Source organism: Erithacus rubecula (assembly GCF_903797595.1).
Source record: "Erithacus rubecula genome assembly, chromosome: 1".
Taxonomy (NCBI): domain Eukaryota; kingdom Metazoa; phylum Chordata; class Aves; order Passeriformes; family Muscicapidae; genus Erithacus; species Erithacus rubecula.
In genome coordinates this window covers 32,851,919-32,870,243 of record NC_136658.1, presented here as the reverse complement: position 1 = coordinate 32,870,243, position 18,325 = coordinate 32,851,919, and the positions used below count along the sequence as shown (strand labels likewise).

The 18,325-nt window shown below is 43.2% G+C and overlaps 1 protein-coding gene across 2 annotated transcripts in view; it reads right to left on the bottom strand.

Annotated features, from left to right (window-relative positions):
- The window catches only part of RAB30 (RAB30, member RAS oncogene family), a 46,986-nt gene extending 29,042 nt beyond the window's left edge, over nt 1–17,944 (bottom strand). The window contains exon 1 of one of the 2 annotated variants that reach the window (XM_079303938.1): nt 17,414–17,944. The gene's annotated coding sequence lies outside the window, so the exon portion shown is untranslated. The remainder of the gene's footprint in view (nt 1–17,413) is intronic. The other variant, XM_079303939.1, reaches the window with a different exon arrangement.
- Nucleotides 17,945–18,325: the final 381 nt, after the last annotated feature.

Here is an 18,325-nt window from a genome sequence, read left to right as displayed (position 1 = left end):
CTGTAACTTCAAAAGCAGGTCCCCAGAGAGCCTGCTCCTTCCAGCCACACTGCCTTTTGTTTTTGGCTGCACACTAAAAATCTGGGAAGCTGAGGATATCTCCACAGCAGACTCACATCACTCATTTCACTATCAGGTTTTAGTTCATTGGTTTGTCTCTAGCCCTTCCCCTCCTGCAAATTGCTCTCCACTCCTGGGCTTCAGTGCAATACTCTTGTCTAGAAGGAACAACAAGACCCTAAGGAATAATGTTTATTGTACAGTGTGGTAAGCAGTGCTCCTCTGTGGGTGAGGTTCTTTTTCAACACCCCCATCCAGTGTGATTGTTTGGAGGGGAGCAGACATTGCACCTTCACAGATGGGCAGCTGGCTGGAAAGCAGCCCTTTCTCTAAGGAAAGCCACAAACTCTTTCCCTTATCTTCTTGGAAAAGCAGCTGTGTACCAAACTGCACACTGCCCTCCAACACTGGCTGTGTGTGTGGACCAAGGGCCACATCCTTCCAAAGCCCCCAGCACCAGTGAGCTTCATCACATCAGCAAAACTGTGCTCCTGCACAAACCTCATCCATAATCAGGGGTGCCCATACAAATTAGCTACAGGTAATGAGACAACACATGGATAACTAATTTGGATCACAGGACTGCAGACACCTTCATTTACAAGCTACAAGTACCAAAAGGAGGTCACTTTGTATCAAGTACTAGATAAATAGATTCCCACAATAATTTCAGCTGCAGCACTGAGTTGTGCATGAGGATGGTTGTAAGCAAGGGAGACAGCATGGGCCAAAGGGGAATTTGAAGGCAAGCTGGAAAAGGAAAACAGAAAAAATCCAAGCAAGACTTGCTCTCTTTGGGTATTACAGAAGAACAGGCTGGCACTGCTGGATGCCACACAGCTTTAAGTTGAAAGGATGTGACAGAGCAAATATTTTCCATCCTGACTAGGAGACTTAGTAGTAGTCTCAAGGCTACAGCTAGTTACACTCAGGTGTTCAAGGTCATGACACACAATCCAGAAAGTGTTTCAGTCACAAAAAAAAAAGACTGCATTTTCAGCTTCTCAAATACACATATACTTAAATATTTTCCTTTAGGATAGAGCTCGACAACTGAGATGGTATGAGGCAAACAGACTGTGCTTATGGGGGTAAGGCACATTTCACATTTGTTCATTCCTTTCATTTTCCCAATTTTGCCCAAAACTATTTGGACTAGCACCATTTGTTATTTAACAAAATGGGCAGTCTACCCAAAAACACTACTTGTAATTCAAAACTCAACATAAGGCATTTTTATTTAGCAAAATAAAGAATTCCCTCACATCATGTTTCAGTTTGCCATTTATCCCCTCAAACACAAGCACAGCCTTGCTGCCCTCCAGCACAGCATGCTCCCACCAAGTATAAAGCAATGTACAAACAACAGCTCCTATTGCACAGCAAATTGTCATATGAGTTCTAAAGAGATTTCATGTCTAACAGAGCCTGTGTAAAGCAAAGACAAGACTTCTGTAGAAGCTCTGTACTGATTTCCAGCTCCTTCTGTATGAATTTCTATATTACATGTGACTGAAAACAGATATCCATAGAACAGAATAGACTTTTTTCCCCTTTTTCAGTGCATTTTTATCTTCTTAGCAGGTAAAAGAGGTGAAGATCAAAACCACAAGTCAGAATGTAAGAAGATTTTTGGCTATGGTGATGACTTCTTGCTGGACAGGTTCTATACAGCACTTAAAGATTTTATTCTTTCCAAGGCAACAGTCATGAGCACTGCCCTGAAATGGCACTCAAGCCCAAATCCACCCATCCTGCAAAGCACTGTGCAAGGAACTTGAATGAAAGCATTACCTTAAGTCTTAATTTTAAAAGCAGATTTATAAAAGTCACTGGTTTTCTCTCCGAGAAGAGGGTTTACAATGACTTGCACAATTTTATTGCAAGCAGCTAACTCCAGCAAGCACATAAGAATTCCAGCTTTGAACCACCTTTTCAAACTACTCTCTTCCCCAACCTATTTAGCTTCCCTCCAAAGGGAAAAAAAAAATTCCTTTTAATGTGTGCTGCTGCTCCCTTCTAGCCCAAGTTCCTCAGAGCCTCTGCAATTGTCATGTACACAACTGAAATTGAGGTAACTTGAACTACTGGATACATGTATGATAAAAAGCAAAAGAGAAGCTACTGTGGTGGTAAAGAATCCAGGCATGGTAACAAGGCTTGTAAAACTGACTGGGATATTTGCTTAGTTGGCAGTACTCTCAATTGCTACAGATGATGGTGAGCAGAAACACATCACAGCTCTAAAAATCTAGTTTAAAGGAGGGGAAAAAAATGTGTTTTTAAAGAAATTCCAAGAGGCAATTTTAGGTTATCATTATAGAAGGAAGAAATAAGATTTATAGGTTGAAAAGACAGGGGAAACAGGAAGGACAGGGGATGAATCAGGGCTAAGGATGTCTAGGCAGATGCTGCTGAAGCACCAAGGCATGAGCCCAGCCAGCCGCACTGCGGAGAGGAGCATCCCTGCCCTGCACAGCACAAAAGGGAAGGAAAAATGCTGCCCAGAGGGAGAGATGGGAAGAACAAATGTCAAACAACTATCCCTTACTCTGGAATGACACCTGCCAGCTACCTACAGAGATAAAAGCCATGGGGTTATCTCTGCCAAAAGTTAGAACACCCTCTGTTTTTAAAACCGCAAAGGAGGTACATAACCTGGCAAGGCTGTGTGCTGGATCTGGGAATCTGAATTCAAGCCCTGAGCATAAATCAGGTTCTAGTGCCAGCCTGAGACAGTCACTACAGCCCCACCTAACACATCCACCTGCAACAGAACATGCATTTGTAAGTCACAAACAGGCTTTTGGTTCACTGTCAAAAGCACCAAACAACCCACAACAATTGGGTAATATTAGGCATTAAAAGTTAAATATCATCCCATTTGTGGTGCAATGCAAGGGGACAAGTTTGAGTATGGTTTGGGCACAGCAATGTAGGTGGGCTTGGGGCAAAGCCAAGTGTTCCACATACAAAAAAAGTCTATCTAGCATTTGGAGTGAAGAACTTCACCTCCAGAGAGGTGAAGTGCTCTCTGAAACTGATTAGGGATTCTTTTCTTGGCAATGGACACCCTCTTCTCTCCCTTCCCACAAAATCAGGCAAGTACCAAGTGAAACTTCCCAGGTACAACATGAGAGTCACAGAGAATGGGGGTCACACAGAAAGCACCGTGTTTGCCTTTTTTTTTTTTTTTTTTGTATATTACATTTAAGCAATCAGTGAAGACAATGCATGTTTTTTTGGAGCAGATCTGCGTCCACTCATGTCTGCCCCAAAGCCAGCAAAATAAAGTCTCAGCATGGTTACAAACATCATTCCCTTCACCCTCAACACAAATACACCTTTGGACAGACCCAGAGCCTGGTGGTGATAAGCACACAGGAATTAAGAAGCCACATTAAATATATAATATAGAATAAAAGTAAATTATTACTTCATTCATTACAAGAACCAACACTGAAAACAAAACTAAGTCAAACATTAGCTAGATTACATAAGGGCACCAGAGGAGTGTTGCAGACCTCATATGGAAGCTGTCTCTGCTTTACACACTTGTTAGACTCTTCTCAATTTTGTTATTTTCTCCTTGTTGGTATCTCCATCTGCATGACAAGAGTTTCCTTTAAACCAGGTTGTATGGACTCCAACAGCATGTGAGTTGTGCTTTGAGAGAATATATCACATGGTTTTGGTCTATCACATTGAAAGAACTCTGTGGCATTCTTAGAAGTTTGGAGTAATAAGTCAAAAGCTTCACTCAACACGTGCAAGCACAGTTTCCACCTTACATCTACCCCCTTGTACATCCTTTAAATTTTAAAGGGAGAGCAAGTTGCTCATAAACAGTATGTACATATTCTGCTTTCCTCATCATTAACAGGAACTTCAAGTCTATATCATAATAAAACTTGAACTCGAGGTGATGGCCTGACTATATTCTGTGCTACAGAAAAATTACTAAGAATTATTGTTCATCTTTGAGCACTCTGCATACAGAAGCAAAATGAGGGAAAAGTAACAGGTCAGGTGACTTGTCCAAAGAAACTCAGGAACAACCCTATGTAAACCAAACCTATACCTCATCTTTGTTGAGCTATTTTACTTCCCCAGCCTCTTTCCTTACTGATGTTCCCAACTCTGCTTTGCTTTTCTTTACTGTCATTGATGAGTATATTTTCATTCTGCAGTCACAATGCCCACTTTCCTCTGCCCTAGTATCATACTCCCCATGTGCATTTTTGTCTTTGTCTGCCAAGGAAGTTGTAACAGGATAGGGCTGGTATTTTTCTATGGAAACTATTTTCGTACCATATTCAGGAAATTCCCCCTTTTAAGTAAGTCTTGTATGAAAGCTTTAGCTACCACAATAAACAAAAATAATACTTTCTTCTACCTTCTCTTACCACTCACTCCTCGGTGCTGGAGGATAGGCCATCCTGGTCTTCACCATTTCTCCATGCAGACAGGTCACATCCCATTGATCTGCAACTGTCCAAATTCTCTCCTAGTCACTAGTGCTGCCTTAGTGCCATCTCCGTCCCCAGACTCGAGCAGAAACACTTTCTATCCTAATTTAATGTTCTATGTGCAGCAACTGAACTGGTTGATGCAGTTCTCAAGTGGCTGATACTTACCTAAGAAGACTTCAGATTTCCTAAGCTGAATCCTAAGAAGATATCAGCTTAAAGCAGATACCACCCAGCTTCTCTTAAACCCTCTCTTTGCTCACAGAACAGCCCTTCCCAACCAAAGCCTTGCCAACCTACATCTTTGCTGCTCACACAAATATTTCATGTGAAGAACTGGTTTAGTCTCAGCTGGCAACAGAGTTATTTCCTGCAGAATTGTATCAGTGAAGCCTTCTTAAAAAAAAAAAAATATTCAGGATTAATCCAAGTCAGCATCCTCTCACATCTCAGTTATCAATTGTAATTGTGCCTCTCTAGCCCAAATAGAACTTGGATCACTGGCATACGCCCCCACAAAAACAAAACAAAAAAAAAACAAAACAAAAAAAAAACCCAAAACCCCCCCAAAAAAACCCAGTAATGTTAAAACACAATTTGCCCAAATTGTATCTTCAGGGTTTCCAGTTTTTCTCCTTTCTATGGCTCTAACTCCTTGTTATTACTTTTCACATTTACTTTACAGCCTAGCTTACATCCAACTAATTATCCTTAAAGCAAAAGCAGCCCTGTCAACCATGCTCTCCTCACAGCTGGAGGAAAACACTCACTGAGCTTTCCCCTGCCCAAAAATACTGCTGTTATCTGGCCTTTCCCTACCTCTTAGTGATCATAACCTGTAGTCACCTACCAGAAAGCACTGAGCTCTGCCAGGTGGAAACTGCATTTTGCCAGTGACAGCTACTGTGGATATTAAACTATGGACCACAAAATGCAGCAGCAACATACAGTGACAGGAGATAGAAGAAATCTCACTTGAGTGGTAACTCTTAATTTAAAGCAGCAGGTCTCCCCTCTTGAGGCTTATCCAAGTGTTCCTAAATCGAAATGTTGGGCTGTTATGCCCATGTTACTCATTTTCCTCCAGGTCTGACCTAAAGAGAACAGCAATGCCTCTTGGATCCATCAGGCTGAGGTGATGGTGAGATGAAAGCATGTGGCTTGGGTTTCTTGCAAATAGCAGGAGAGTAGGGAATTATGAAGGATTTGAAATGTGACACGATGCATTTTTGATATTTTAAGGGATTTCTGTAACTTCAGAGGGAGCCCTTCCCACACAAAAGCAGAAGTGTGATGGAGAGTCTACTTTCCCAGGAACAGCCAAAATAGCTGTTATGAGCCTGTTCTTTGCAAGAGGACAAACAACCTCAATCATACACTGAAGCACACTGGGACCCACTTCAGGCTTAGGATAAAATCACAGATGTTCATTTTTAATACTAGAAGTTAGAGAGCAAAATGCCAGAGCCTTGGACAAAGCCCTCAAATGCCAAACAAGCTTCACATGTCTTGCACATGAGAAAGCCAGTGAGTTTCAGCACACAGCTTTTCCCAATGCATCTCTCTGTATCACAACACATAGTGTGATTCAGTTAATACATTCTCCCTTTCAAAAGGGCACACAAGTTATAAGCACTTTCTTCTTTCCTAAGAAGAGACAGATGCTGATTACAGGAAGTTCTCTATAACAATTATCTTCCTAGACCATACCAATTGTCTTGCCCATTTGAAAAATGCATTTGCTCTATCAGAAGAAAAGACACCCTTATTATTACCAACGTCTGAACCACTAACCATCAAAATAGTTTGCTTACTGGGCACGTCACTTTTTCTGCTTGAATTTCTGTAGCACCTTCCCAGACAAAGTGCCATTAACATGCAAATGAAAAGTTCACACTCCTCCTTGAGATGGTACACAATTATAGTCATAAGCTAAGGTAATGAAAAGCTCAAATCAAGACAGGTTGGTTACACATGTCACAGTACTGCTTGCAAATCATTCTCTCCTCTAATTACCACAGCATTTCCAGGAGGAATCGATTACAGCAATATGGATGAATGGGATGGTAAAACTGAAAAATGTACTGAATTAAACATTAAAGCACTCATTGACTGTTATCAATATATATATATTTAATGGTATGGCCTAGGAAAATACAGAACTAAATATCTAGAAAGACAAGAATCCTGGAAACTGAGGCTTTAAAATAGTCCCGGCAACAGAATATACCAAAAATACAAATTCATCCACCAGGCTATAATTACACTCTGTGTTTTGCTTTTGTTGTAAAGATTGGTGTAAGCCTATAGCCAGGCAGAAAGCCAAGCCACAAACTGCTCTGTTCACTGCTGAGGTCTCCATTAGGTGCTCAACAGAAATACTCATTTGCCCAGACCGAACCTAAACATGATAGAGTGTAACCTCTATTCTATATCAAGCAATCTTCAGATGAGCACTGCTAAGCACCTGAATTCAACAAGCTCCCTGCTCCTCAAAGCATTATACACATTTTAGCCCTGTTTTCTAAGGAAAACGAGCTTTTGCAATCTTCTAAACTGGCCAACAGGCTCAGGAGTTACTGAAGCAAACAGCGTTTCAGCAACATCATTACTACAATTCTTTTGATCCCCAGGTAGCTGGGATGAGCCCAAAATCAACATCCACACTATCACTATTGGGTTGGCCTCTGCTCTTGCCATTTCTTATTTGGCTGGTTGTTCAGGACACTGGTGCCTGTCAACCAAGAGCTCACCTAGCAGCCATGCACTTCTCCAACTCTTCCATTCACAGCTTCCAGTTCCAGCCACTCATTTGTGCTATCCAGCTTCTGGACCTCCCTCTATCTACGGCTTCTGAGCCCTTGAAGCTTCTGACTCTTTCTCCAATGATGGTGTCTGGGACCTAAAATAACAATAATGTTATTTAGACAACACAACTTGGGCATCTATGATTCGGAGAAAAGCCAAAGCTCCACCATTCAGTGAACAAACCCAACTGAATGCAATAAATTCTAAGCCAGCATCTTTGCAAAGTTATTTACACTTTCTAAAAGGATTTAGGGTTAATGGGACATTGCCTTAAGTGCAAAGAGGGTATGTTTTCAAGTCTTTTGGATCATATACAGGGCAAACTCCAAGCAACAGTGCCTTTTGCCTCTGCAAGAGGACATCACTGAGCCAGCCACACCAGCCTGAGGAACCACTGAGAACACATTGCTGCACCCCAGCATTTGAATTGAGACATCCAGAAACACACAGGCTCTGCATGTGAAGAAAACCCTGGCTGCTAGCAGGGCTTGTTCTGCTCAACTTAAGCTGAACCAGTATCACAGTATCATGAGCCTGTGACAATGCCACCCTTCACATGAGAGCTACTTCATCTGTAAGAACCAATCACGTCAAAGATAAAAATCAGAATTCAAGTGGTGGCTGCTTGTTTTCTTACTTATCTCCTCAAGCCACCTCCAATGCTTGCAGAACTCCTTTTCTCCCTTGCTATCCCCTCACATTCAGCTGCACTGCAATATCCATCACACAGCACCTCCCTGATAGCTGGTGGCTGCTGAGGCAATATTTACACTATGGCTTGCATTCCAGTTTATAAAATCCTTTGGAGCTCTTCCAAAGGGAAAGCCCCACATAAATCAAAGTTATTAGTATCATCTACAGGCTAAGTCCAGTCAAGAATTTGCTAGAGCTCAGTGTGGAGACTGTGGATCTTTGAAATACTAATCAATGTGCAGCAGAGGGGCTGAGTAATAAACTTCATCAGCATTGCTGGTAACTCTTTTCTTCAGTGGCATACAATAAATCACTGATAAATATTCAAGGCAGCCCTCTGAGGTTATCTCAATTTTATGCATGGAGGTAACCAAGACACAAAGTTTAAAAGGAACTTGCCTTTAAACACAAGAGAGATGCAGAATTCAATTGTCCAGCCTCCAAAGTACAAAATATGCAATTTCTAGGGGAAACTGTGAATTATATAAATTGATTTGCAGTGAAATTAAGGAGACTGTTTCCCCAAAACTACTAATGGCTATTCCCACCCAAATTACAGCATTGTTTACTCACATTACAGTAATACCTAAAGACTGTAGAAAACTGCAGACTTTTCACTGTAGTAAGTGGGGACTAACAGACAGAAGTTCTATCCCAAAGACCTTATCGTGGATAATAAAAATCTATATATTAAATATAGGAGCAGTCATAAAGAGATTAATGACTCAAAAATTGCATCAGAGGAAGAACAAGAAATGGATCAACCCCCCCAGAGTATGAGACAGACATCAATAAATTCATTAGCTAAGCATCACCTAGCTTTGCCCAGGAGATATTTTTTAAATCTTCCTCTGTATCTCCAAGAACTGATGTCATCAAGCAAAATGAGAAATATTGTGAGAGATGTGCTAACAAGATGGAAAGAATTTTTATGTAGTTTCACACATTTTCCAGCAAGAAGCCTGACATTTAAGCAGGATGACCTGGTTACCAGTGGCTACTCCACAAACTGATGCACCATGCTCACCCCCACAATGACTGACAGCTGCAGTAAACAAACAATCATTCACACCAGGTTCTTCCTCCCTGTGGTGACAGCTTCTGCAAAACTGCAGAACCTAATGAGATACTTTATTTAATATTTATTTCACAATCAGCCTCATTTATTCTAATAAAATTAGCCTCAGCCCACAATTAATGTTTTCCTTGGTTATCTCATTGTGCAAATCAATACTCAATTTATTTTGAATTTCTTCAGTTGCAAATTCCTAACTGGGGGGGAATTTGTTTTAAACATGCCTTTATTTATTATTATTGCAATTAAATACCATCTAACCACCCACATGGCTCCAAATGAATCAGCCTGAGGATGCTATCCCAAAAAGTTAACCTAGTAAAAAAGATTAATTTTAAGACAGACTTATCCAAGCAGTTTCTCAATCCAGAGGCACAACACTGATATAAGTGAAATGGCCCTTGACAAGAGTGAATACTCACAATGAGCAAGGTGAAGTTACTCATGATGGAAGCACACATGAAGGCCAGGCAGCAGCTTGAGAAGGAGCTTTAGAAATTCCCCATGCTATATTCACACCTGCAGTAGAAAATTCAGGAATGGTCCATAATAGCCATGTGTAATGGCAGAGGACAAGGCAGTCTCAAGCACCTCCAGCACAGGGATGTCCAGTGTGAGCCAGCAGACACTTCTCACAAGCCATGCTTTTGAGGACATTTCTGTCAGTGCTTCCAGTGACACAAGGGGAACAGTGACTCTCACAGCTAAGTGCAAGTGCACCAAGACACAGCTTGCCTGCACAACTGTGACAACAGAACTGCCACTTCAGAGAAAAGGAAAACAAAGACTTCCTAGTAGAGGGAAACACTCTACAGTAGCAAAAGTCATTTACAAACATAATGGAAGTACTGAGAAGTACCTCATGACCACAATGAGGTATATTTAAGTTTAATTTCCAGTTTTGGGTGATAGGCAGAAGAGACAGAATTTGGGGTTAACAACTGCTAAAGACATTGATTATTTCTGCACTGAACATGCACTACATCCCTGCACAAGGTGTCCAGGACATGCCAACCACAGGTCACAACACAAGATGAGACTTCACTCCTACAGATCCCACAAAGCAGCTTCCATCCAAGTCCTATGCTCATGCTTCCTTCTAAATAGGTGGAGCAGAAATCCATTAGCCCAGCATTTAGAGCTCAACTTTAGACTCGTGTTTGCCTGCTGAAATTAAAGAGTTAAAAGAAACCTGTGTTTATCCAAGTGTTTTCTACATGTGCACAAACATCAATCCAAGCAAAATGCTACTACCACATTTTAGAAATGTGAATACTGCTGACTTGAAGGGAATGGGCACAGCTCCCTTTTTAGAAGGAACAAATTGTTCAGAACAAGGACAAATCCAATAAAGAAATCAGGCACTGACTCTGCTTCTGCAGTTTCAAGCTGCTGGTATATGTAACTCTGACACAGTATTTACATGTTTGGTTTTTTCAACAGACCCAACATTGTTCAAGAGTTCCCCCATAAGTACCTAATGCTCTAAGAGCAAATACTAACAGCAAGGATTTTTATATTTTTATATGTGAGAAATTAGAGGGTGCCACAATCTTCTGCTGGCTACAGACAGGAGACAGCTCCTGCCAAGAGGGCTGGAGTAATTGCAAGTGCAGATACTCACTGCACTTGAGTGTATTTCAAACAGAAAACACGAAATTAGCTGCAAACTGTGTCAGAACATCCCCTTTAGAGTAAAAGCACTTTCTGCAATTATGCCACAGAAAAAGGGATTACAGAGAAGTACAGCAGAGCCCAAAGCCATAATCACACAGGTTGAACTTGCTGCTACACCTCCAGTGAACCAGATGCTGACTATTCAGACACCCTCAGCAGTCCATAGATATATGGAAATACCAAACCTGCCCTTACCTTTTTGTGACAGCTAGAGATTTCTCCAGTCTTTGCTGGGGTTTAAATAAACTCATTACACAGATTTACCTGAATTTATACCTTTTCTCCACAGGCCATGTTGCACTGTGAACTTCAGCAGGGATGCAAGAATAAAGATGATAATGTTTTTTCTCTTAACCTTCTTCTCAATATGCAAAAATGAACTGACACTCTCACAGCAATTTCTGGCTACCTGATTCTCACCTCTAAAGATTAATCTTCTCAGGATAGAATAATCTGATGTCTCCAGAGACCTACCAGGGATACCAAATGAGCCAGGAAAGCTTTTTCAAGCCTACATTTCCTTTTCAGGTATTTGTGTTAATAGCTGTAAAACAAGAACAATAGAAATTATTTTTTTTCAAGTGGCAGTTGTCCTCAACCTCAGTTAATCAAGTTCAATAGGCATTATAACAAAGTCTCAATCTTCAGTGTTGGAGAAGGAGGAATTTAGAACTCCCTTCTACCATGAGAAGGCAACAGGAAAATAGGACCACACAGTATGGAGATCCCACAGTGGATTTCTCAATGTCAATTCAGGTTATACAAAGTTGTCTTACTATGTTCTTAAGCAAGGATGTTATTTTCAGTAAATACTCCCATACAGGCCCAACTGTCATGAAAACACCACTCTTTAGGCCCCAAAAGCACCATGAAGAAATACTCACTAATTAGACACAAATCTGGCTTTCTTTAAAAACTAGTTAGATGAAAAGCCTTGACTGATCTATTTTCCATTTCTCTGAGTTCAGGCAATGAAATTTAAATTACAGAGAAGTGCTAATGATTATTTTTCAAGTCCTCTTTTCATTACTGAAAGCATTCTTTGCAACACAGCACACCCAAAATCTCTTTTCTAATCCTGACAGTCCTTTAAGTTTTCTTTGATTGCTTGTAAATCTGAATGCTGGCATTCACATCTCAACTAATGGCCTATGTCCCGAGCATGGATCTGGGATTTTTCTGGAGCACAGATTTTTCTGGATCTCTCATCACACTCATGTTTATGGATAAATTACTATTTGGAGCAAAAGAATTACCATTGAAAAGACAGGATGGTTTGACAAGTTCCCATGCCTTAAGTTTCATGTAGGGTGATCTGCTAACCAGACAAATTCTTCTACTCAGCACCTTTCATAATCTGCTTCCTGTAGGTATCACATCTTCCTCAGTTAAAGTCTCCACTTATTCCTACTCCTCAGATTATTTGTAGTCTGGGAGCATCCAGATTCCTGGAGGTGCAGCTGGGGTGGCTGCATTGGAAAATAGTCTATTCTAACAGCTTCATTACTCTGGAGAGGGGTCACATCCTTCCAGAGACAGGTAACCAGGTAATCCCTCCTGCCAAAGCAATAAAAGCTTTTCTTTTTTTTTTTTTTTTTTCTTTTTTTTTTTTTTTTTTTTTTTTTTTTTGGCTGCAAGGATTTTGGTTCAAGACACTCAGGAAAGCACATGCAAATGATTGCTACTGTGGGGGATGTGAGAGTCTCATACACAGTCAGATTCATTTTCTGCACTGTTCCAAAAAAAAATGGCATCAAGGCTCAGCACCAGCCTACAGGATGGTAGTTCCATGACAATTCTCTTTTACAAACAAAAGCCTGGATTTTTATCAAGAAATACTCCCACTTTAAATGCACACATGCTGCCCTTTGAGTAACTGAGATTTTGCTTAATCAAAAAAAGCAGAGTTTTTTTTAGTTTTTGGAACCTTCACTGCAGAGGAGAAGCAGCACAGTGCAGCAGTGGGCTGGGCTGCTGGGGCTCTGCATGAAGTGCCTCTCCATGGAGGGAATCTTTAGCACGACACAGTAACCCAAGCACTGCTTGACTTCTGTGCTTTGGCATCTCTAATACCTCTTTTTTTCCCCTCCCCTTTTAAATTCAGCCTGCAGGATACAGTCTTTTAAGAAACCATGCACAAGCTCATCTTTTTTCATGCCAGCACAGCCTTTCCTCCCCTTCCTCTTCTCTCTTCCCTTTTCTCATTACTCTTTTGAAGGTCTAAAAGAAAACACTATTCAGATACTTAAAAGTTACAGTTAATTTTTAGTCCAGCAGTACTCAAAAGGCAGTATTTCTGCTAAAAGAAATGAAAATAAACAGGGTATCCTGTGATGTTTAAAAGAACAGCAGCAGATTCCTGTGAGACCCTACTGAAGGTTTTTCTCCTCTGTTTGTACAAGTATTCCCTAATTATCTCAGGAAAGTAATAGCTAGGTTAAATAGGTTTTAACTAGGTTTAAATTTTGCCTTAAGTATATTTAGGGAAGAGTACACCTCTGCAGTGTAGTGAGAGCAGTAACTCCAGGAGAGGCGAGATGACAAATAGCAAGTGAATCTCAAGCTGTTCACAACCTAAATATCTCTCCTGAGCTCAAAGCAACAAAGCTCTCTAATTATTTTTGTCTACGCAAGGTGAAATCAAATTACATTACAACACAAATCTCACTAATACCTTATGCAGGGTCAATGTTTAATAGCACAGATTAGTTATGAAACTACTGCAACAGCAACAGACTTCAATGTGGTCTTGACCATTAAAAGCTGACAATGATTTTAAGGGACAAGTTTTATCCTGGCTCTGCCCTAATTATTTCAACATATTAGCACCTGAGGAATATTCAGTTCAACCTCTTCCTTCCCCCCACTTTAAATTATTTATGCACAGACCAACCAGGATTGTATAACAAACATGACAGATCACTTCTTTCCCACTGTAAGAGAGTCATTAAAACTAAAATGAGAATGTAGTTAGTTATTGACAGAAGCACTGGGAGGAAGTGGGAACCTAAATGATTTGCTGCAAAATGAAATTGTAGAAACTAGAAAGTCAATCAAAACACTGCCTCAGGTTATCTCATCTGTCCTCCAGCATCTCTGCCCCAAGACCTCTCCAACTGGGCTGATGTTTCTGGTGTCAGAAATCCATCTGTAATATAGAAGATAGTAAAATAATCTCATAAATCTCCTGTTCCTAAGTTTTGCAAACATCCATACAAGCCCTAAAGAGCTTTGTCACTGCAAGATATGCCCATCTTGTGCTATTTTCCACACTCCTGCCATGCCAGCCACACAGTTGCAATGAATCTCTCAAATCTCCTCACTGCCTGGGTGGTTATTTGACAATATGCACAAACTAGCACCTACCACGTTCCCCACTCCTCCTTCTGTACCTACAGAGAACAAGGCTTGCACTCAAGCTGCTGGTCCTGTCCTTAAAAAAAGGCAATAAGCCTTAAAATGAGAAATGGAATCAATCTAGATTCCAGCTATTATAATTTCTTATCTGGCCACATTATATGTAAAAATAAGAAAATGTCAACAAACCTATATCACCCATTAAAAAAAAAAAAAAAAAATCTAGCTGCAAATACACCTCTCTGGGACACACCACAAAACTTGGAGCAAATGTCTCCATCTGATGGATGCCAGCTTGGCTGTCCCAGCAAGGACCCAAACCAAGGCAGCTCCAGAGCTGAAACAGCTTGCAATGGAGAGCCACCACACTGCAGCTCAGTGCTCAGGCTGTGAGCACCATCCACCACCTGCAGCTGGCTCTGGGAAGATGGGGAGCACACACACAGCTCAGCCAACAGAGAAAAGCTCTTTCACAGCAGGCTGACAAATGGGGGCTGGTTGCTTGCACATGTCTTTCTCCCCTTGCTTATTTGGGAAGCAACTCTACAGTTCCTCCCTGAAGAACCACCTTCAGCCATCCACCTCTTGCTTCAGGAACTTCAGCTGTTCCACCAGATTCCAACTCCAGGCTACAGAAATCCCTGTCCTCTCACAGCTCACCTGGAGCAAAGAGGAAAGTTAAGCTGAGAAGTCAGCAAGGCTGGCCCAGCTCTGGCTCTTCCCAGTTCCCCTCATCCCACCAGCCTTTGGGTTCCCCTGTACATGAAGAGGGGTGACACCCAGGCATCCCAGGGCAGCAACAGTTCTGGGACAGGCAATTTAACACAGTTCAGGGCACACAGGTGATGCTCATAAAAACCAGCTTGCAAGGATAAGATTTCTGGCTCCACTAAGAAGCCAATAGTTGGCATCATACTCAATTTCATGGGGAAAAGGACTAAAATACAAGAAAACTGCAGAGTATAACCTTAAAACCACCTAATCCTAAATTTCCCTTCAGAAACTGGACACTAGTAAGAAATGGGAAAAAAATAAAAGACCTGAGAAACTATTTAGTGCTGCCTTCCTGGGATTATTTTTTTTTTTTTTTTTGCCTCCAGCAACTGACCTTTTGGAGAATTCTTGATTCAGAGTAAACACATATACTGCATTTAGGTCTTTATGGGACAAGAGAAAGGGTCCCCTAGCTCAGCTGGGTTTTTTTCACAGAAACATTGAGTGACTTTCAGCTTTTTGTCCTTTTTTATGCATCTGTACTTCAGTTTCTGAAAGACAAAATTTAATCTGATTAATACAATAGTGTGTATTTCTGAGGTACATTTTTAATGCACCTCCTGATATAGTATAACATAACTTGAAAATGCTAGTATGCATTATCACAAGTTCTTCTAAATCCAACAAATTTTGAAAAACATACAAATATGTATTGCTATTTACACATGTTTTGTTCAAGATACATGCATACATGTATCTTTCTAAGATGAAAGAATTTAAAAATATGGGCATCTCAAAATATAAAATCCCTGGCCATGGATTCTTTTCTTGTTCTCACCAACGTTGATATCAGTATTTTTCAGAACAATTCCCAGGCTACACTTTCAAATTATCACCACATATCCAGTGCCTTCTATCCTAAGCTAACAAAACCACTGCTACAAAACTTCTCCTTTTACAGGCAAGATGGGAAACACTCTATTAGATTATCTGTTCCCTCCCTTGAAAAATAGAGGAAAACGCCATTCCAGGAAACAAAAATGTTAAAAAAAGACCAACCAAAGGCAACGCCTGTGTGCACTGTTGTTCTTCCCCTTTGAGCCAGTAGTAAAGAGGAAGGAAGGAAAAAACACAGATAAAATAAATGCAAGGAGGTGTGGATGCAGCATGTTTATCCCACTTGAAGAGGGGAAACTGTTTTACAGTTACCATGCCTTACATATGGACACCCCAACACTGCCTGGGTGTTTACAAACACTGTGAGCAAACCAAACAGGGAGTTTCATTGTCCCCACTGCACTCATGTCACGCTCTCCCCAGCACTGCAATTCCAGGGAGAGCCCTGCCAGAGGACACACAGTGCCAGTTACACAAGACAAGCGCAGAAGGAAATATGCAGCAGAGGGGGGGAAAAAAATTTAAAAATATCAGCTCAGCTGCACACTCTCCTGCTGCTCTCAGAACAGCCTCCAAGTCGGGCTTTGGTGAGGATTAACTTTAAAGGGCACTGAAAGATACTGACAGACTTGAGGTGAGCAGGACCCCTCTGCGTGCACACATTTCATTACCACCAGCACAAAATGAGATGTCTGGGGTCCACCAGCAGTTCCAGAAGTAATTTAGTTATAGAAGGGGATAAAACCTTCTGATGTCATATAATAAAAAAATATATCTGTTGTGTTGTGCTAATTTCTGAGCACTGTTCAAGTAAAGATCCGAATTGCACCTCACAAACAGCAATGAACAGGGAAACAAACAAACAGCCACACTAAAATGAAGCTCTGAGGGACCACAAAGTTTCTACAAAGTTTAAAAGAGAGGCACTTCTTGTATTTACGATAACATACAAGAAAAAGACCAGCGCAGTAGTTTGGAAGTTGAAATAAAACATCAGACTGTTCGGCCAAGAATTTTTAAGATACTAACTCATGATGTGTCTTGGAAAAGAAACCCGGACCAACTGCACACTCAGCCAGGACCGAGAATCAGTTGGGTCCAAATCTCCCCCGTTTCCCTGAAAAAGGGGAGGAATAGCGGTGCCAAAACAACGGAGCCGCACGCCGGCACACCAACTCCCCCAAAACCAACCTAAAACACACCTCGTATTTATTCTGTCCTCAGGAGCCCTCTCGCAGGCTCTGCTGCGGTTAACGACAACAATTCAAAACCCATTTTATTTTCCCCTCTTATCCAGCGAGGGAGACAAGCGGCACAGGGCTCCCGCCGGCGCGGCACCGCGCAGCTCCGGAGCATCCCGGAGTTGCGGGAGTTTCCCGGGGCTGCGGGACGCGGAGCTGCCGCCGGGCCCGAAGGGGGTGAGGGGACTCATCTCCGCGGGATGAGACCATGTAGCGGGTTAGGGCTTTTTCCCCGCTTCGCCATCCCTCCGCCCCTCCTTTTCCAGCAGGACCAGGGAACGCAGCGCAGTCCCGCCCGGCAGCGCTGCTCCCGCTAAGGAACACACGGCGCGGGGAAGGGCACCGGGAGATGGGGGCTGGCAGGGAGGAGGGAACAGGACAAGGAAAAGCACACAGAAAGAGAAGAGCAGCGCAGAACTCACCTGGTTTGGGATTTTTCCTCCCTCTCCACGACCATAAAACGAGGCGGGAGCCAGGAGCCGGCCAGCGGCGATGGGGACAAGCGGCAGCGCCGGGCCGCCGCACTGGGGACAGCGAGGCTGGCGCTGCAGCCCCCGCACACCGGGCTGGGCGCTGACCCCGAGCTGAGCAGCCCACTTCCACCGGGAAGGATGCTGGCCACGCTCCCGGCGCAGGGCAGCTCCCCGGGATGGGTGCAGCGGGCTGGGCGCAAGGCAGTCCCGCTCGGGGATGCGTGTTCAGTCCCCACCGCCCGTGCAGCGCAGCGCAGCGCAGCCCTCCGGAACGGTGCCGAGCCACGCTGGGGGGACGGCCGGGACGGGAGCTGCAGGGCTGGGCGCAAGGCAGCCGTGTGCGGGGATGTGCGCGGGGCCGCCCGCCCCAGGCAGCGCAGCAGCGGGAGCGCGGCCCCCCCGCCGTGTCCGGCAGCGGAGGCGGCACCGGCCGAGCACAATGAGCGGCGGCGCGCGGCGCGCCCCCGCGGCCCCCGCTGGGCAATGACATCACCCCTCTCGCCCGCCGGGGCGGGGCCGCTGCCCGCGCCGCCGCCTCGCCATTGGCTGGCGTCCCTTGGCAGCGGGGGATTCTGAGGTTTGTAGTTTCTTTACGGCGGCCACAGGGCGGCAGCGTGCGGGGCTCGGACTCCATTTCCCAGCAGATCCCGCGCCGCGCGGCCGCGCTAGGGAGCGGGGTGGGGAAGGAGGTGGTGGCTGCCGCCATGTTGATGGCGTGGAACGCTTTGCTTTGGAGGAGCGGTCGGGGAGCCGGGTTAAGATGTCGGAAAAGGGGGAAGGGTGGGAGTCTTGTCTTGGTTTAAGGGGCAAGAAAGAGCTTGTGCTAGCGGCTGAGAAAGAAGGGGGAGGCTGAAGAATAGG